The sequence below is a fragment of the Molossus molossus genome, unplaced genomic scaffold, assembly GCF_014108415.1.
Source record: "Molossus molossus isolate mMolMol1 unplaced genomic scaffold, mMolMol1.p scaffold_m16_p_11, whole genome shotgun sequence".
Taxonomy (NCBI): domain Eukaryota; kingdom Metazoa; phylum Chordata; class Mammalia; order Chiroptera; family Molossidae; genus Molossus; species Molossus molossus.
This window is the reverse complement of record NW_023425346.1, coordinates 62,367,123-62,386,033: the sequence shown is the minus strand read 5'-3', so window position 1 is coordinate 62,386,033 and position 18,911 is coordinate 62,367,123. Positions and strand designations below refer to the sequence as shown.

The window sequence follows — 18,911 nt, the reverse complement described above, 5'->3', positions numbered from 1 at the left end:
TGTTGATAGATATGTATTAATTGCCATTTTATTATTCATATTTTTGTTCTTCTTCTCCTTCAAGAAGACCCTTCAACATTTCATATAATACTGATTTGGTGGTGATGAACTTCTTTAGCTTTTTTATGTCTGAGAAACTCTTGATATGTCCATCGATTCAAAATGATAGCTTTGAAGGATAGATTAGTCTTGGTTGTAGGTCATTGCTTTTCATCACCTTGAATATCTCTTGCCACTCCTTTCTGGCCTGCAAAGTTTCTTTTGAGAAATCAACTCACAGTCTTATAGGAGCTCCTTTGTAGGTTACAGACTGCTTTTCTCTTGCTGCTTTTAAGATTTTCTCTTTGTCTTGAACTTGTTGCATTTTGATGATAATGTGTCTTGGGTTCTTTGGATTCATCTTGTTTGGGACTCTCTGTGCTTCCTGGACATGTATGTCTGTTTCCTTCACCAAGTTAGGGAAGTTTTCTGCCATTATTGATTCAAATAGGTTTTCAATTTCTTGTTCTCTCTCTTCTCCTTCTGGCACTCCTATGATGTGAATGTTGGCACACCAGAAGTTGTCCCAGAGGCTCCTTAAACTATCCTCATTTCGTTGGATTCTTTTTTCTTTTTGCTGTTCTGATTGGGTGTTTTTTGCTTCCTTATATTCCAAATCGATGATTTGCTTCTTGGCTTTACCTACTCTAATATTGATTCCCTGTAAATTATTCTTTATTTCAGTTAGTGAATCCTTCATTTCTGACTGGTCCTTTTTTATGTTGTTGATGTTCTCACTAAGCCCCTTGAATGTCTCACCAAGTTCCTTGAGCAACCTTATGTTTTCTGAACTCTGCAACTGATTGATTGCTTATCTCCATTTTGTTTCATTCTTTTCCTAGAGTTTTGTTCTTTTCTTTCATTTGGGACATGTTTTTTTGTCTCTTCATTTTGCCTGCTTTCCTGTGATTGTTTCTATGTATTAGGTAGAGTTGCTATGTCTTCCTAGGGTGGCCTATTGTTGTTATAGGTGTCCTGTAGGATCCAGTGGCACAGCCTCCCTGATCACCCCAGCTGGGCCCTCAAGGTGCACCCCCTAGTGTGGACTATACAACCTTCTGTTGTAATTGAGTCTTGATTGCTGTTGGCACATCAATGGGAGGGATTTACTAAGGCTGATCAGCTGCAAGGACTGGCTGTGCCCACTGACCACTGGCCTCTGACTACCTTGGAGGATCAGCTGTGAAGAGGCCCATCACACAGAGCAAAACTTACTTTATCAGGGCTCTGGTACCCACTGAGTCTACTCATTGAGTGTGTCAGGTGGTTGGGAGTTGTGGAGGTGATTGGGTGGTGGTGTTTTGATGTGGTCTGAAGCTGTCAACTGGGTGTGCTGGCTCTGGGGCAAGGTCAGCCACTGCCTGTGTTCTATCTGGAGTCACCAGGCTTAAGCTACAAAGTGATCTGCAGATGGCTGCTTCTTGTGCTGGGCTTAGAGGTACCCAGGAAAAGCCAAGTGTGGACCAAGGCTGGCTGCTTCTAGCACCAAGGGCCACTTCTGGGGCCACTTAACGAGAAGTATGGGACTCGCTGAGACCAGATGCTGCTTGTTTGAGAGATTTTAGGAAAACCTGAAGCAGAATCCAAGACAGGCCAATCCTATGTAAAGCCTTTGGAAATAGCTTAGGTGGGCCCAAAAGTTGGGTGGGGCAGGGCCTCAGGGAATCACCAGGGTGGGGCAAACAGTGTGAGCCAGGTTGCTAGAGTCCCAGATATGGCAGTTGTCTGCCATGCCAGGGCAGTGCTCACCAAAGGAACATAAGCTTCTGCCAGCACCTCTGTCCAAGAGAAAGCTGCCTCTCCAGCCCTCGTCCTGAAGCTAAACAGCTCAGTTCTTTCCTGTATGTCTCTGGCACCCCTCAAGCTGCCTTCCCTCCAAGCTTACAGGGAGCACGTTCAAGTAATTCCCTGTGCAGGCCCTTTAAGAGGAACTGCCTGGGGTTCCCGCAGCTGCAGCCTCCCTCTGCCTCAGTTCTCACTGAGTTTTACAGCCCGAAGTTATGAGGACTTCTCTTCCTGGCACTGGAACCCTGAGCTGGGCGCCTGGTGTGAGACAGGGACCCATTACTCCTCAGGGAGAACCTTCCCAGCTGAGGTACCCTCCTGATTTTTATCTGCCACACATGGGTGAGGGACCAGCCCATCCATGCCTCTACTCGTTCTTCGAGTCTCGATGTGGCTGCTCTGCTTCGTAGTTGTAGGACTACCATTCAGCTCAATGTCAGGCAGTTCTGAATGATGGTTGTGCAGTAGTTTAGTTGTAATTTCGATGTGGCTGTGGGAAGAGGCGATACCGCATTTACCTACGCCACCATCTTGACCAGAAGTCTCTATTTTTCTTTTTGTAGTTCCTTTGGGTACAAGGTTAGATTGTTTAATAAATATTTTTCTTGCTTCTTCAGGTCTTTATTGCTATACATTTTCCTCTTAGAACTGCTTTTGCTGTGTTCCATAGATTTTGGGTTGTTGTATGCTCATTTTAATTTGTCTCAAGGTATCCTTTGATTTTTTTCCTTGATCTTATTGTTAACCCATTTATTGTTTAGTAACATGTTATTCAACCTCCATGTGTTTGTGTGTTTTTCAGTTTTTTCCTTGTAGTTGATTTCTAGTTTCATACCATTGTGTTTGGAAAAGATGCTTGATATAATTTCAGTCTTCTTACATTTATTATTATTTTTTTTTATCCTCACCCGAGGACATTTTTCCATTTTTTTTGTACAGATAGAGTGGGAGGGAGAGAGAGGAAGAGAGAGAGAGGGAAACATCGATGTGGAAGGGACACATCGAGTGGCTGCCACCCGCACGACCAACCAGGGCCAGGGACATACTGCAACCAAGGTACATGCCCTTAGTTGGAACCGAACCCGGGTCTCTCCAGACCACTCTAACCACTGAGCCAAACCGGCCAGGGCTTCTTACATTTATTGAGACTTATTTTGTGTCCTAATATGTGGTCTATCCTAGAGAATGTTCCATGTGCACTTGAAAAGTATATTATGCTGCTTTGGGGTGAAATGTTATCAACTAGATCCATGTTGTCTAGTGTGTTGTTTAAGGTTGTAGTTTACTTAAATTTTTTATCTAGAAGATCTATACATTGATGTCAATGGGATGTTAAAATCCCCTACTACGGCCCTGGCCGGGTTTGCTCAGTGGTTAGAGTATTGGCCCGCAGACCAGAGAGACCGGGTTTGATTCCCGCTAAGGACACATGCCCTCAAAAAGACAAAAAAAAAAAATCCCCTACTATAATTGTACTGCTGTTGATAGCTCCCTTTATATCCATCAATATTTGTTTTCTATAGTTAGGTGCTCCTGTGTTGGGTGCATAAATGTTTACAAAGGTTATATCCTTTTGTTGTATTGATCTCTTTATCATTATGTAACATCTTTCTTTGTCTCTTATTGTAGGTTTTGTTTTAAAGTCTACTTTGTGTGATAAAAGTATAGCTACCCCAGCTTTTTTTTCATTTCCACTTGCATAAAATATCTTCCACAAATCTTTGGTTATAAGACTTCTGTTCAGCTAGCCTTTAGTTGGTTATTCAGGTTGATTGTTCTATAATTTAGTTGTAATCCCAGTAGAAACCTGAGAGAAATGAATGTAACCTCCACCTACTCTACCACCATCTTCTTAATGAAAATCTAGAAAGTTTATTTTATTTTATTTTTTTAATTACTTTACTGAGGTATAATTGACATGCAAAATGTTGTACTTTTTTTTTTTTCTTTATTGAGGTGTTAAAGAGAGAGGAAGGGAGAGGGAGAGAGATAGAAACAATGAGAGAGAACATCAATTGGCCACCTCCTGCATGCCCCCCCCTGGGGATTAAGCCCAAAACCCATGCTTGTGCCCTTACTGGAAATCGAACTGGGACCTCTCAGTCCATGGGACCGTGCTCAATCCACTGAACCATACCAGCTGGGCATGGGGCAGAGATTTTTAACAGGCAGCTTTCAAATTCTTTAACTCTTCTTATTAACCACTGTAATCTAATATCTGCCTGTCTTCACACTGCCTTAGAACATGAAAGAAGGTGTTCTACCCACATTTTGGAGGCTATGGAGAAGAGAGAGAAGGATCAACATGGAGTGTGGTGACCAGATAGCCAGTGATAATTAAGAACTGAGAGGGTAGTTAAATAAAAAGTGACAAATAACAACAGGACAGGCAAAATGTCAAGAAACTCTCAAAACTACCATAAGAGAAATGAGCTTCATGTGGGCAAGCAAATGGGGGTTTCAGTGATTTTTAATTGGACATTAATGGAAAGGACAACCACAAAAGGCGGGAAAATATAAGGTACTCCAGTTGTACTTGAATTATCTAGAACATTCTACTCATAATTATGAGATTCCTTCCTAATGAATCTGGAATTTCATAATGCCTAAGAATAACTTTCTGAAAGCCTGACATAGCAATAACTTGTTAAAACGATTCTACCTTTTTTATTTGATGAAGCAAAGCTAACTACCTATAATTAGAATCCATATATTTGTTTTGCACCTCTATTTTTCCCCAGGAAATGTTAAAAAAAAAAAAAAAAAAGAATTCAGAGAGGAGGAGAACTGACATTTATTGAGCACCTACTAAGTCTCAAGTGCTTTATAAACATTGTCCACATTTAATCAATAAGGACCTAAAAGAAGCATTATAAATCCTGCTTTATGGATCAGGACATTAGAGCTCAGAGTTAATCCACTTGCCCAAGATTACAGTATTTTTCATGCTTAAGTAAAGAATAGACTCCTCTTATAAGAATGACCATGTGTAATGTCAAGTTCCTAGTTTAAAACACATTGATCTAAGATATAAGATTATGGGAGCATCTTTTGGTTATGAATTACCAGTGTAAAAAGAAAACTGGTATTCATGTAAGGGTAAACAATAATTTTAAATATCACCATTGAACTTCCGGTCAAGATGGCAGCGTAGGTAAACGCGGTATTGCGTCCTCCCACAACCACATCAAAGTTACAACTAACTATAGAACAACCATCATTCAAAGCCACCAGAAATGAAGCTGAATGGAACTCCTACAACTACTAAATTAAAGAAGAAGTCGCATCGAGACTGGTAGGAGGGGTGGAGGTTCGATGAGCCGCTCCCACACCCACATGTGTTGGATAAAAATTAGGAGGATACCTCAGGTGGGAAGGTCCTCTCTGAGGACTGAGGGGTCCCCGTCCCACACCGGGTGCCCAGCTCAGGATTCCAGTGCCAGGAAGAGAAGTCCCCATAACTTCGGGCTGTAAAGCTCAGCGGAAACTGAGGCTCAGGGAGGCTGAGGCGGCTGGAGCCCCAGGCAGTTCCTCTAAAAGGGCCTGCACATGGACTTACTCAGACTTGTTTCCTCTAAGCTCAGAGGGGAAGCAGCTTGAGGGGCGCCAGAGACATACAGGGAAGAACTGTTTGGCATTAGAGCGAAGGCTGGAGAGGGGGCTTTCTCCTGACAGACGTGCTGTCAGAGCCTTTGTTCCTCTGTGAGCCCTACCCTGGGACAGCAGACAGCCGTCATATCTGGGACTCCAGCAACTTGGCTCACACTGTTTGCCTTGCCCTGGTAATTCCCTGATGCTCCACCCCACCTAACTTTGAGGCCCACCCAAGCTGTTTCCAAAGGCTTTACATAGGATTGGCCTGTCTTGGATTCTGCTTCAGGTTCCAAGCAGGTTTAGGTTTTCCTAAATTCTTTCAAATAAGCAGTATCTGGTCTCAGCTACCCCCATACCTCTTGTTAAGTAATACACAGAAACAAACACAGGGAGGCAGCCAAAATGAGGAGACAAAGAAACAGGTCCCAAATGAAAGAACAGAACAAAATCCCAGGAAAGAACTAAGCTAAATGGAGATAAGCAACCTAACAGATGTAGAGTTCAAAACACTGCTTATAAGGATGCTCAATGAACTTAGTGAGAACCTCAGCAAACAGTGAGATCCTCAAGAGCATAAAAAAGGACCAGTCAGAAATGAATAATTTACACAGATTCAATAGTAGAGTAGGTAAAGCCAAGAAGTAAATCATCAATTTGGAATATAAGGAAGCAAAAAACACCCAATCAGAACAGCAAAAAGAAAAAAAAAAAATCCAAAGAAATGAGGACAGTGTAAAGAGCCTCTGGGACAACTTCAAGCATGCCAACATTCACATCTTGGGGGTGCCAGAAGGAGAAGAGAGAGAACAAGAGATCAAAAACCTATTTGAAACAATAATGGCAGAAAACTTCCCTAACTTGGTAAAGGAAACAGACAAGTCCAGGAAGCACAGAGAATCCCAAGCAAGATGAACCCCAAGAGGCCCACACCAAGACACATCATCATCAAAATGCAAAAGGTTCAAGACAAAGAGAGAATCTTAAAAGCAGCAAGAGAAAAGCACTTAGTTACCTACAAGGGAGTTCCCATTAGACTTTGCAGGCCAGAAGGGAGTGGCAACAAATATTCAGAGTGATGAAAAGCAAGAACCTACAACCAAGATTATTCTAGCCTGCAAAGCTGTCATTTAGAATCGATGGCCATATGAAGAGTTTCCCAGACAAGGAAAAGCTAAAGGAGTTCATCACCACAAAACCATTATTATATGAAATGTTGAAGAGTCTTCTTGAAGAGAAAGATAAAAAATATGAACAAACAAAGTGACAATGAATACATAGCTATCAACAATTGAATTTACAAACAAAATGAACAAGCAGAACAGAAACATTCTCATAGATACAGAGAACATTTTGTTGGTTGCCAGATGGGAGAAGGGATGGGGGAATGGGTGAAAAAGGTGAAGGGATTAAAAAGGACAAATTGGTTGCTAGGCTGACAAACCTCAAAGGAAAGGGGGGTTGGGGGGTGGGAAGAAATAAACCAAAGAACTTATATGCATATATGCATAACCAATGGACACAGACAACAGTGTGGGAAAAGGCAGGAGGGGGGCAGCAGTGGGGAGGAGGGGGTCAATGGGGGGAAAATGAGGAACATCTGTAATACATTCAAGAATAAAGATAAGTTTTAAAATAAATAAATAAGTAAATAAATGAATAAATATCACCATTGAACTGAAACACCCCTCCCACACACACACGCACACATACACATAAGCACGCACATCTTTCAAAATACAAAGACTTTAGAAGAAGGTACTCAGTCCCCTAGGTGTCCACAGATTATTGAGAAACTTTACCCTTTTTCTACACTCTCATCATTTCAGACATCAATATAAGGATTGAACAGTGCTCTATATCATAATAAGTAGAATGTTAAATTGTTGGAACTCATTATTAAGCTTACAGTCTGCAACCAGACATGAAAGTCCATATTCCTGATTTCTAATTTGCATAAAAACATCCACAATGTATAGCTGCATCTTTGTAAAGCTTTGCCAAAATAAGTTAGTCTCAGAAAATCAAAGTTGTGACACCCTCACATTGTGTAAGGCCATAATTTTTTGGACCTGGTTTCTCCCGTGGTACTTCCTGCTCCCATGAGCATGTTAACTTGATTTGAACAGTCTAAGGCTCTTGCAGACAAGTTGATCTGGCTTTTCTGCTCCTCCTCCCCATGGATATGTCTTGCTCTTGGCTCAGTTTAATCAAACCAGTTAAAACTGGCTCTCTATATATCTTATCGTACTCTTCAAGAGCAATTTCAGTACAAATTCCAGGGTTTGGCTCACATGATACAAGCTTAAGTCTAAGAACAAATGAGCCCCTCCAAGCAGGAATTTTCTTTATCCTAAAAACTGCATCAACTACTTCAACAAACATGTGATTTGGCAGTCCTCCAAGGACTACAATATGATTTCTCTTTGCAATGCTAGAGATGGATATCACAGTTAAAAGCAAAAGATTTACAAGTACAGATGAAAAATATATTGTGTAAATCAAGTACCAGAACACAAGCAATGCATCCTTCTTTAGGAGGTCAAACTTTACCTTCTTAAATTTCTTTTTTTTTTAGAGAGAAAGGAAGGGAGAGAGAGATGGAAATATCAATGAGAGAGAACATCGATTGGCTGCTTCTTGCATGTCCCCACTTGGGATTTGGCCCACAACCTGAACATGACCAGGAATCAAACTGGCAACCTCTTGGCGCATGGGTTCAGGCTCAACCACTGAGCCACACCAGTTGGGCTCCTCATGAATTTCTTTAGTGGACAGTCACTGATATTTTTTTTTTCAGTCAACAAAAGAGAAACTTTATTGAGGTCCCAGAGTCACAGGGTTCAGGCAGAAGGCTGCCCTGTGGGCCCAAGGAGGTGGTGGAGGAGTCTTATTTAACCTTCTTCTTGGGGCAAAGGTTGTTGATGTGACCGCACTTCTTCTCGTGGCAGTTGACAGCACAGGTGTGCAGGGGACATAACACTTGCAGCACATCATCTTGTTGAAGTTGTACTTCTGGGTGAGCTGGCAGAGGGAGGGTTTGATGATGCCATCTCTCAGACGAAGCACCAAGTGCAGGGTGAACACTTTCTGAATATTGTAGTCTGAGAGTGGCGGCCATCCTCTAGTTGTTTGCCTGCAAAAATCATACACTCTTGGTGTGCTGCAGACCCACCCCAGTGCCTGTTTCCTTCCATCCTTCCAAGCCTGCTCTGCTGCCTTGTTGAAAAGAAAGAGGACTAGTAATTTTTTAAAGATCTATGGTACCTAAAGGTTAAATCCCATTAAATATCACAAAGGGAGAACTACTTCTGATTGACATACTGGCCCCTTTCCCATACGGGATCTAATTTGTTCCCCTTTTAGACAACATAATTAAGTCAAGTTGGTTCAAGGACCTAATCTGTTAATGGATATCTGAATTACAGAAACTAGATGAACCGACCTACAGAACTAACATTTTAAATGAGCACTCACTGCCTGTCAGGGACTATGTTAGATGCTTTATCTACGTGTCTCAGTGGATGCTCAGTAGCTCTGTGAGGTAGCCCTATAACTATGCAATCCTACAGGCTATCAAATACCCCAGGGCAGTGAGGCCTCTGGAATGTCTCTGTTACAGGGCCTTAGGAACTATGTACAATATAGGAAAATTACAGACTTGTACTAAAACTGTGCACTAAGCACAATATTTTTAGATTAAATACTTAGTTGTTAGTTCAGAAACTGGCCAAAAGTGCTGTGGAAGGACTCAATTCCTCTCTCCCCCAGTCCTCTGGACAGACCTGTTCTAGGTATTGCTGCTCTGTGACAACCGTGAGGAAGGACTCACCGTGGATCGTGGGTAACTACAAAAGTGAAAATACATGATAAAAATGCTTGTGATAACTTAAAAAGGGCAGGTAGGGAAAGTCTAAATGACCTTTTCCCAACAGGAAAGAGTGACTCGTGAAATTGTAGAGAAGTGAGATTTTAGAGGAAACTGGAAACTGTGGTTTTCATCTCCCAATAGTATGTTTTCAGTTGCTTTCTCTGCATAACTGACAGACTGACCATCTGATTTAGGAGGCCTTCTCCATCTAAATGCTAAACATACCAGTTCAAATAGATGATGTCAGCAAAACATGAAATCCAAGCTGCACATTTTTTCTCTCACTAATACGAGCGGAGCCAGATGTTCTCCCGGGCCCACTTTGACAGGGAAGTGGAAGTGCAAGCAGCGTGGGGAGAGAGCAGTGCTGTCAAGGTTCACACGTGCCTGCAGAAGCCACAGGCCGCTCACAAGTTGCATTGGTTCATATGTCAATACTGGAACCTTCATTAAATGATTAAAATGGAACAAAGAGTTTGGGTTCTACATGATTCCCTACATTCTCTCTAGGGAAAAGAATGACTATTACATCAGTCTTACATAGTTCATCTCTTGTATAAACCTGGGGAGAGCAATTTGTTAAAAAAAAAAAAAATCTCCAAACATGCAGCTAACTGGTTTCTTTTTTCTCCTCCCTCACCCCCTCCATTCTTCCTTCCCTCTTTCCTTTCTTTCTTCCTAAGCTTGACTTAAACAATAAATTCATTTTCCAATATCCATGTACTGACTATTTAGTTGAGAAAGATAAAACAGGCAAAACGTTTTTTCTCTTAATACTAAAATGAACTTCAGTGACTGAGTTGTTTTCAGTTCGAGAGTGTTTGTTTTTCACCAGAGTGAGTCTGCAGTCTTTTAAAACCGAAGCTGATATCTGGGACACGTCACTGGAAGTGTTAGATAATGAAAGCCCTAAGCCTACGAAGGCTGAATGAAGCATGCAAGGCCATATCTCCTCTTTGCTTTTCACCAGCCAGAGGCCCACTTCCTGTAATTCTTTGCTAATATGCTTCTTTGCTGTTTTGCAAGCGTTGACCAAAAATGTCCAGATTGTTTGCTATCTCCAAACCCAAAATATCCATGACCTTGATCAGAACACACATGATTTATAAAAGGGAAATGGCAGAATTGATGGTAAGCTTTTTATTCTAGTTTTTTTTCTTCCCAGGGAAGAATAGCTATCTTGAAAGAACAACTCAACAAAAAATATTATGCTTTACTGGGGAGTCAGAAAATTAAAATTTGAACACGACTCAGTTAAATCAAGCAACTGACGAATATCAGGTTCTAGGTTAAATTAGAAATTAGATTTCTACACTCCCTTCCCCTCTCCCCCCATTCACATATGAGCCTATGGTAAATAAGAAACTTAACAAATGCTTATCTCGTCAAGCAAAATCTCAAGAATAGTTTAACTTTTACCGGAAGAGGCAGGCAAATCTGATATAAGAAAGAGGAGGCTATCGCCCACTTACAAATAAAATAAGGTATCAAATCAGGAACTGGGCCTAGAAAATGTTTTACTTATTAAATTTATTGGGACGTCACTGGTTAATAAGATTCAAGTGTATAATAAGGTTTCAAGTATAAATTCTATGATATATCCTCTGTATATTGCACTGTGTGCCCACCGGCCCGAGTCAGATCTGTCACTATATATCAAACTAAAAAGCCCCTGCACAGCAATGGAACACATTTTGAAGTGTGCATATTTTGTGTACATAATTCCCTAGTGTTTCTGGTCTGCACTTTTCAACCCACTTGCTAACAGCCCCTCCCTGCTGCCCAGCTGCTGGTAGGTATGCACTAGTTTCCTGCAAACAACTCACCCCTCTCCAAAGCACTCTCAAGTAGGGACCATGGAAGAACGTTTTGGTCAATGTCACTATTGGATCCATTTAACTAAATGTGTAAATCTCATGAAGTGTGTTTTGAAAATGAGACATCTTTAATTACGAAATAAAAGGCTCTTCTTTTGTAAAAGAACTGTAGGCCTCATTGTATAGAATTCCCTATACTATTCTCAAGATTGATTTCTATAATTAGGTTTAGATCCAGGCCCAGCAATGGCAGTGAGTCTATGTATACATGTCCCATACAATCCGTGTTTGAGAGAGTTTTGTGTGTTTGTGACACTTGTACTTTGCAAGCTCCATTTCCCTGGCAGAGTAAAAACAACTATTGCTAATTGCCTTTTCTTGAAAATAATAGTAGTGAATAAAGTATTTTGCCAAAATGCTTTCACAGCCATCTGCCTCACAATAACCTGTGAGGTTGATAGAGAGGCGGTGTTTCCTGGTTCTATAGTCAGGGAAATCAATGCCCACAGGAGTTGAAGACTGCGGTCAGGATCAAAGACCCAAGTAGCCCCAGAATAATTTCCCTTGCACCAATGGGTCCCAAACATGACATCAGAATCAGATTCCCAGATCCCACTCCTAAGAGTTCTGGAATAGGCCTGGGAATCTGAACGTTTGTAAAGGGTTCCCTAGTGCTCTGGTGCTCAGACAGGTTCACACTAATGAAGCAATAATAAGCAGGTCAGTAAGTAGAGGAAATTCTGACAGAGCATTGTGTCTCCTGTGATCATCCCTCAGTCAGCTCTATGTTCAGTTGGATGGGGTCCTCAAAGAAACAGACCCAGAGGAGGGAGAATGGAGATACAAAGAAAGCAGAAAGTCCAGATGTGTGGGAGAAAAGCAGGAAATTGAAGATTAATTCTAAATTAGTAATTTCAACAGCTATCTATACAAAACATTGATTCGGATTTCCTGAGCACACCAGTTACTGCTAACCACGCTGATTCCTCACTAGTGAAGAGCTAGTGCAGAAAAGCACTCACTTTGCTTTATTTCCAAGCTTTGGATAATTTTTCTTAACAAGGGATATCAGCAGGGAGTAAGGACTCGAGGGAAGAGGCTACAGTGGGGGGGGGAGGGGGCTGCCTGCATCACTGGTAGTCAAGGTCTCTGTGCAGTGGCAGTGGACAAGAGGGGAGGCCTTCCTTTATACAGGTTCTTATGCCAGGTGTTCTTGAAGGAAACACCATAATTAACATTTACAATGGTGACAGGTCACGGTAGGCACTTCATGAATAAAGAAGACACCCAAAGGCTTGTGTAGATTACAAACTAGAATAACTGCATTTATTTAAACGTTTTGGTTGATTGAATACCTTTGTTGTGTGTCTAATGCCACACAAGTTTTACTGACTATTAATTTTTTATTTGTACTTTTGTCCCTTCTGGATGTTGAAAGCATTTTTCTTTCTCAGCTCTTCAGGTTTTGAATTTCCTAAAAATCAATTTTTTTCTTTTAGGTCCTATAATTCAAGAACAAAGCAGCAGAATTCCAACACTATCTGTTTAAAAAGTATCAAACTTTATCATCCTAGAACAAAAGTGTCATTTTTAAGAAATCATATTTTTCAGGACATCAAAATGAAATGGATGTTTATTTTCTAGGACTGTTGTCTTCTGCTACTATCTAGACACAAAGTGGATTAGATGACTTTATATTAGTGCAGTCCCAGGGTTCTACATTAACTGGATTTCCTAAATGGTATTAAACACATTTCAGGAACATATCATTAAAATTATATATTGAGGCTGAATTTAGCAATTCATCCCTTAAATTTGCTCTTATCAATACATTTAAAATATAAAATATGTACTAAGAACATTTGCCATATCCTGCCAACTAAATAATAGACACCTTATGAATTGGGATCCTGTTATATTATGCACATATAAGTCCAAGATGGTGCTTAGCATAGAGTAGCTGCTTAATACATATTTTTTTGGTTGAATGAATGAGTCTTGTTAAGGTAAATATCCAAAGATTCTGATCAGTAAAATTATTGTGTTGGTCTTCCCAAACTTGAAAACCACCCTATGAAAATATTGAGAAAATAGCCATTAAAAAGAAGGTATCTTTTCCCATTTGAAAATAGTTTATATTTTAAAATGTGAAATAGAAAAGACAGAAAACAGGATCACTTGCTATTGTTATATCACAGGTAAAGCAACAACTCAAATATTATTGACAGTATTAGAAATCTTTAGTATTCTTCTCCAATATGTTTCTCCAGCTTCTTTCAGAGTATCTAAATCATTTTTTTTCTACATTCATATCTAATTTCCTTCAGGTCATCCACAATTATCATAAAATTATGAAGCTGTTTGTTGTTCCATTTTGTTGTTTTTGTTGCCGAAAAGTACTAAATAATTAATTTCTAACCTTTTGAGTCACAGTTTTTGGAAAAGAAAAACTTCATGCTCCTCTTTTATAGCTACCCAAGCTCTGTTTCCATACGTTTTCAAATGTGTGTCTTTTGGAGAGCTCTTTCAAAATTAAAAGCAGATGGTGAAAGAGTTCTTTGTCTGAGACAAACTATAAAACTGTTGGAAGTCTAACTGCGGTTAAGCAAAATAACAAAATTCCTTGTTAAAACTGCCTTCCAGGAAAATTATTCCATTTTGTTTGGAAAAGAACTATCAGAATTCATACTGATGGGCACATGCAGTGTAATTGTAATCTACCTCTTTTTTTTTTTTTTTGGCTTTGGCAAGGGGGCTTGGAACAGGGAACTGGAAAAGAATGCAGTTTTGGATTTACAGAGAGTTCCTAATCCACACATCCAATAAATGTTATTTCCATCTTCTCAGACCCCATTCCAGATGCTGGTGATAATTAGTGAACTAGATACAAAATTTTCCAGCCCTGGAGACTTATAGCCTAGTAGTTGAGATAGACAATAAGTAAACAAGTAAGCAAATAAATAATGTAATTACAGATTTTGCTAAGTAACATGAAGAAAATAAACAGGGTTCATGATAAGTAGTTGTAAGAAGAGGGAACCATTTTAGGTAGATTTATCAGGAAAATTCTCTCTGAAAAGCAGTATAGATTAGAACTGTTTATGTTACAAATAACAACAACAAAAACTGGCTTAAACAACAAAGAGAATTTATTGATTTGTCTGGGAATTTCTTGCAAGATCTGGTCTAGCAGCTCAAAGTCATTCCAAAAGATCTTCAGCATACACGCCTCCCCGCTCTGCTTCTCTTACTGATGAAGTCATCCGATAGACTCCACAGTTGCTACTCTCCCCTCCTTACCCCACCCCCTACACACATGTACACAAATACACTTCCATTTATAAACATAACTACTGTCCAACAATCTAGGGAAAGAGAAAGGTCTTGTCCAAAAGCTCTCAATGAATAGAAAGTTTTCTTCCTCAGAAACTCTGATAAATGTCTTCTCACATCTCCTTCGTCCTGACTGGGTAACAGGACCATCTCTGAATCAATCTCCATGACCAGGGTAATGGAAAATGCTTATCGGCTCAAGCCAGTCAGGACCACACCTGTAGCTGGACATGGGGTCCATCCCCCCTAAACCATGAGCTTAAAAGGGGATAAGGGTGGAACTCCATAGTAAAATTAAGTTACTCTTTTACCAAAAGAAGGATGGATAAACGTTGGGTCTAAAACAACAAACACATCTATACGGAGAAAACATTTAAGCTGAAAGATGAAAATGCCAGTGAGGGAGGTTTCCATGTACCGGGAATCACAAGTGAAAGGTCCAACGCAGAAAAGAGCTTGGCACGTTCAAGGGACAGACAAGCTTAGGTATTTATAACATTGATAATTACTAAGCGCTGCTATTTTTATCAAGAACTCTTTTCTAGCCCTGGCCAGGTGGCTCAATTGGTTGGAGTGTCATCTGGTACATCAAAAGGTTTCAATTCGATCCCTGGTCAGGGCATGTATAGGAGGTAATTGATTGATGTTTCTCTCACATAGATGTTTCTCCCTCTCTCTTTTACTCTCCCCTCTTCTCTCTCTAAAAAAATTAATAAACATACCCTCTGGTGAGGAGTTAAAAAAAAAAAAAGAACAATTTTTTTCTAACCACAAAAGGAAACAGAGTGGAAATATGTCCACCTCGGGTCAGCTTTCCCATATTCAGATACTTCTCTAATATAGTAAATAGTTTCACATGAGCTATTTCAATAATATTAGACCATGATATGGCATAAAATGCCACACATGGTATAACTAAATAGTTCTTTATAAATTCCATAGTTGATAGTTATTTGGGAAAAATTAGGGAAGGTCTGAGTGGAATCCCAAATTCTTATTTTAGATAGGTGGCAGGACCAGAGCTATTTATCATCGACATTAGAAAGTATTTATATAGCAGTCTGAAGTTTTAATCACATTTTCAATTGCTTGTTTTTGCTGCTGCAGTTGCTAGGTGATTGAAAGATTACACTATTGTACTACTGTGCACTGAAATTACTTGTGTCAGATGACTTCCTGGTATGTATGTGTGAAGGAAATCCATCCAAATCAGACCCCAGAGCTGACTAGAGAGCCAGGCGGACTCTTGCCAAGAGCCTTGAGAGCACACTAAGTGCCCGGTGCCAACGCTGTGCCAATCTGACGTGGAAAGCGTGTTTTTCAAGTGATGAAGGGCTGGGAGAGCTCCATCGTGGGAGAGCTTTGCCTGAAGGGATTCAGCACTGCCTCCAAGATGTGGGGACATGAGGTTCAACTGGACTGCCCCTCTATGTTTTTTTAAAGGTGGTATTGTCACAAATTGCAATATGACATAATTTATAAGGCAGGAGTGGATACATAAGAATTAATTATATTTTTTTCCTCTGGTGTATTATTTTGAAATTTTTCATAAGAAAAAATTTAAACTAATGAAATTTTTCATAAGAAAAAATTTAAATTAATGTCTCTTAACGAGAGACAGTTGGTCATTGTTTTAATTTGGGAGAAATATAAAATCTAAAGAAAAGTTGCATGACCCAGATTTGTCCATACCAATGCTCTCTTTACCTATAAATATTAGTTTCCATATAGTTTTAAAAAAGAGAGATTATTCTATAAATACATAGTACATATAAACTATAATGAATTTAACACTAGTACAAAATTTTATGTATAGTCTTTATTACATTCTTGTCAATTTACACAATTATGTCAATGAAGGTATTTTCATTGCCATTCAGAACATGATCCAGTAGGATACTTGTATTTTGTTTTCATGTCTCTAGATATCAAAAAATTGTCAGAATCATGAATCAGCCACTGTGGCTGGGTCATCCCTATTGCATATCCCCAACCCTGCAAGCATGGGTGAAGGAGGCCTGGTTCCTCAGACCACCCTCCCCACTGTTTCAGGCTTCATCTTTAGAGAAGCATTTCATCAAGTTAGCAAGAAAGTCTTTTCTCTGAGAAGGAAAATTTCTATCAAAGAAATGTTTCTGTACAATTAGAGAAAATTAGTCACATGCTACTACATTTTCTGGGAGAGTATTGTCTCTGTTCTCTGTTTCTCATAACTAAGAACATTTATTCTTTCCACATGTATTTGTTCTTCTAATAGCTGAGTGCTCTATTTTGTGGGTGCTATGTTTGGGTGTTGTTTAGGGAATTTCAGTCGTTTGGGCTTAGAGAAAGGAAGGAATCCTTTTCAGTCCTTACTGAGTGCCTACATTGGCTTCTCAGAGGTAATCAGGGGCTGGGAAGGAGGTTGACCTTGGCTTTGCTCACCTGCCTGTTCAGAGTTATGTAGACAGAGGAGGAGGCAGTACGAAGGTTGCTAGGTTTTGTTCACTTACCTGGATAAATGAAAAATAATTCATTCTCAATGGCCTTGTTCACAGACTAAACACCTTTCCTTCCTCTCTCACCCAACAGAAGGTGAAAAGATCTCAGTGTGAGAGTTACAAGTGCATAGTAACCTTGGCCACCTGACTATACAACTCTGTGTACTCAGGAGGAAAAAGCGGGGGTAAAACAATATCTACTATCTCCTTTTCTCTCTGTCAGAAGGAGGCCAACCAGCAGGGAGAACAGTCTAGGAGGCAAAAGAAGACTCAGACAAGTAGTTCATATTTATTTTCATGTAATGTTCAGGTCATTTTCTACAACTGGAATGTGAATTGGATTCCAATCTTGACACATAAAATTGACTACTAGCCTGGCTCTCCCCAACCTTTTCTCTACTCCTCCACCTTCACACCAAGACAGCCCAGCTCTGTAGAGGGTCAGGGACAGGACATTTTTCCTGAAAACTGTGGCTTTTTTGCATTTTAGAAAATCTGCGATATCACTGAACTCAGAGCTGTGTATGCACTGAGATGGGGTATGTGTGGTGGGCAACAGTGCTGTGTGAGAGCCTGGGCTGGCTCAGGGCACAGACTAGGATTAGGTTAAATTAATTTAAGAATCAGTCATGTCTGTAGTGTTAATCTGATTAAGAAGCAAACTTTAAACATGACAAATAGGTTTCCCTCTGAAGTGGGCACCCTAGAGAGAGAAATCCCCTCCCAACTGAGTCTCTCCAAAGTATCCAAATTGATGACACATTGCTAAGTGTTTTCAGTGGTGGAAGGTATTCATGGTGCAGTCTCCCTGCCTGGGGGAAAATGAGACAGAGAGTAAAAATAATGGTTTGGGCTTCAGTAAATAAAGAGGAAGAAAAAAGAATAAAAAGGGAGAATAGTTCAGCTGGTTGGAAGGAATGGGAATGCTCTTATTATCCCCAATCATGTCCCTCCATGCACATACAACCTGTTCCTGACCCTACCTCTTTGAGGCTCGTTAGTCACTGTGAGCATATTGATGTCATCCTGGGGAAAATGTATAAGGGTCTTGTCTTTGAGCACAAGATACTTCGTTGTTTTTTAGTTTTTATTTCATAATCATAAACTTAACTCTGCAATCCAGCTAGACTTGGAAGGGATAAGGAAAATATGGAACCCAATGAACTGCAGTGAGAACATGAATATTATAGAACATTCCAAAAGAAAGGGGGTAAAGGGGTGCTCTCCTGAGCTACAGATGGAATGGAGGAATGGTCTGGTAGTAAGATAAAACACAAGTCAAATTCCTTAGACTTGTCCACAGTCAGCAACAGTGGTCTTCTTGCTGGTCTTGCCATTCCTGGACCCCAAGCGCTCCATGGCTGTCACATTACCCATGCCATCTTTCACCAGGCCAAAGACCACATGCTTGCCATTCAACCACTCAGTCTTGGCAGTGCAGATAAAAAAACTGGAACCCGTTTGTGTTAGGTTTAGCATTTTCCATGGACAAGATGTCAGGACTTTTATGCTTCAGGATAAAATTTTCATCATCAAATTTCTCCCCATATATGGACTTGCTGCCTGTGCCATTATGGCCTGAGTAGTCACCACCCTGGCATATAAATCCCAGAATAATTCTGTGAAAGCAGGAACTTTATAACCAAATCCTTCCTCCCCAGTGCTCAGAGCATGAAAGTTTTCCACTGTCTTTGGAACTTTGTCTGCAAACAGCTTGAAGGAGAGGTAGCCCAAGGGCCCCCCATTAATGGCAATGTCGAAGAACATGGTGGGGTTCACCATGGCTGGGCACAGGGAGGCAGCACCTGCAAGGCCAAGCACAAGATACTTTATATAGAAATATTTTCAGCATGGCATGGCCCCATCCCCTCCCTGAGGAAGGTGACCTTGATGTATTCTTTGATGACAATATGCAAGATATGTGCACACTCTGATCATCAGGGTTAAGACACTGCCTTGGGATTTTAAAGCTCTTGGTGAATCCCTGATAGATAT

The 18,911-nt window shown here is 40.3% G+C and overlaps 1 pseudogene; it reads right to left on the bottom strand.

The window, feature by feature from the left end:
- Positions 1 to 18,203: 18,203 nt before the first annotated feature.
- Positions 18,204 to 18,698, bottom strand: LOC118625835 (annotated as a pseudogene).
- Between the last annotated feature and the right edge of the window lie 213 nt (positions 18,699 to 18,911).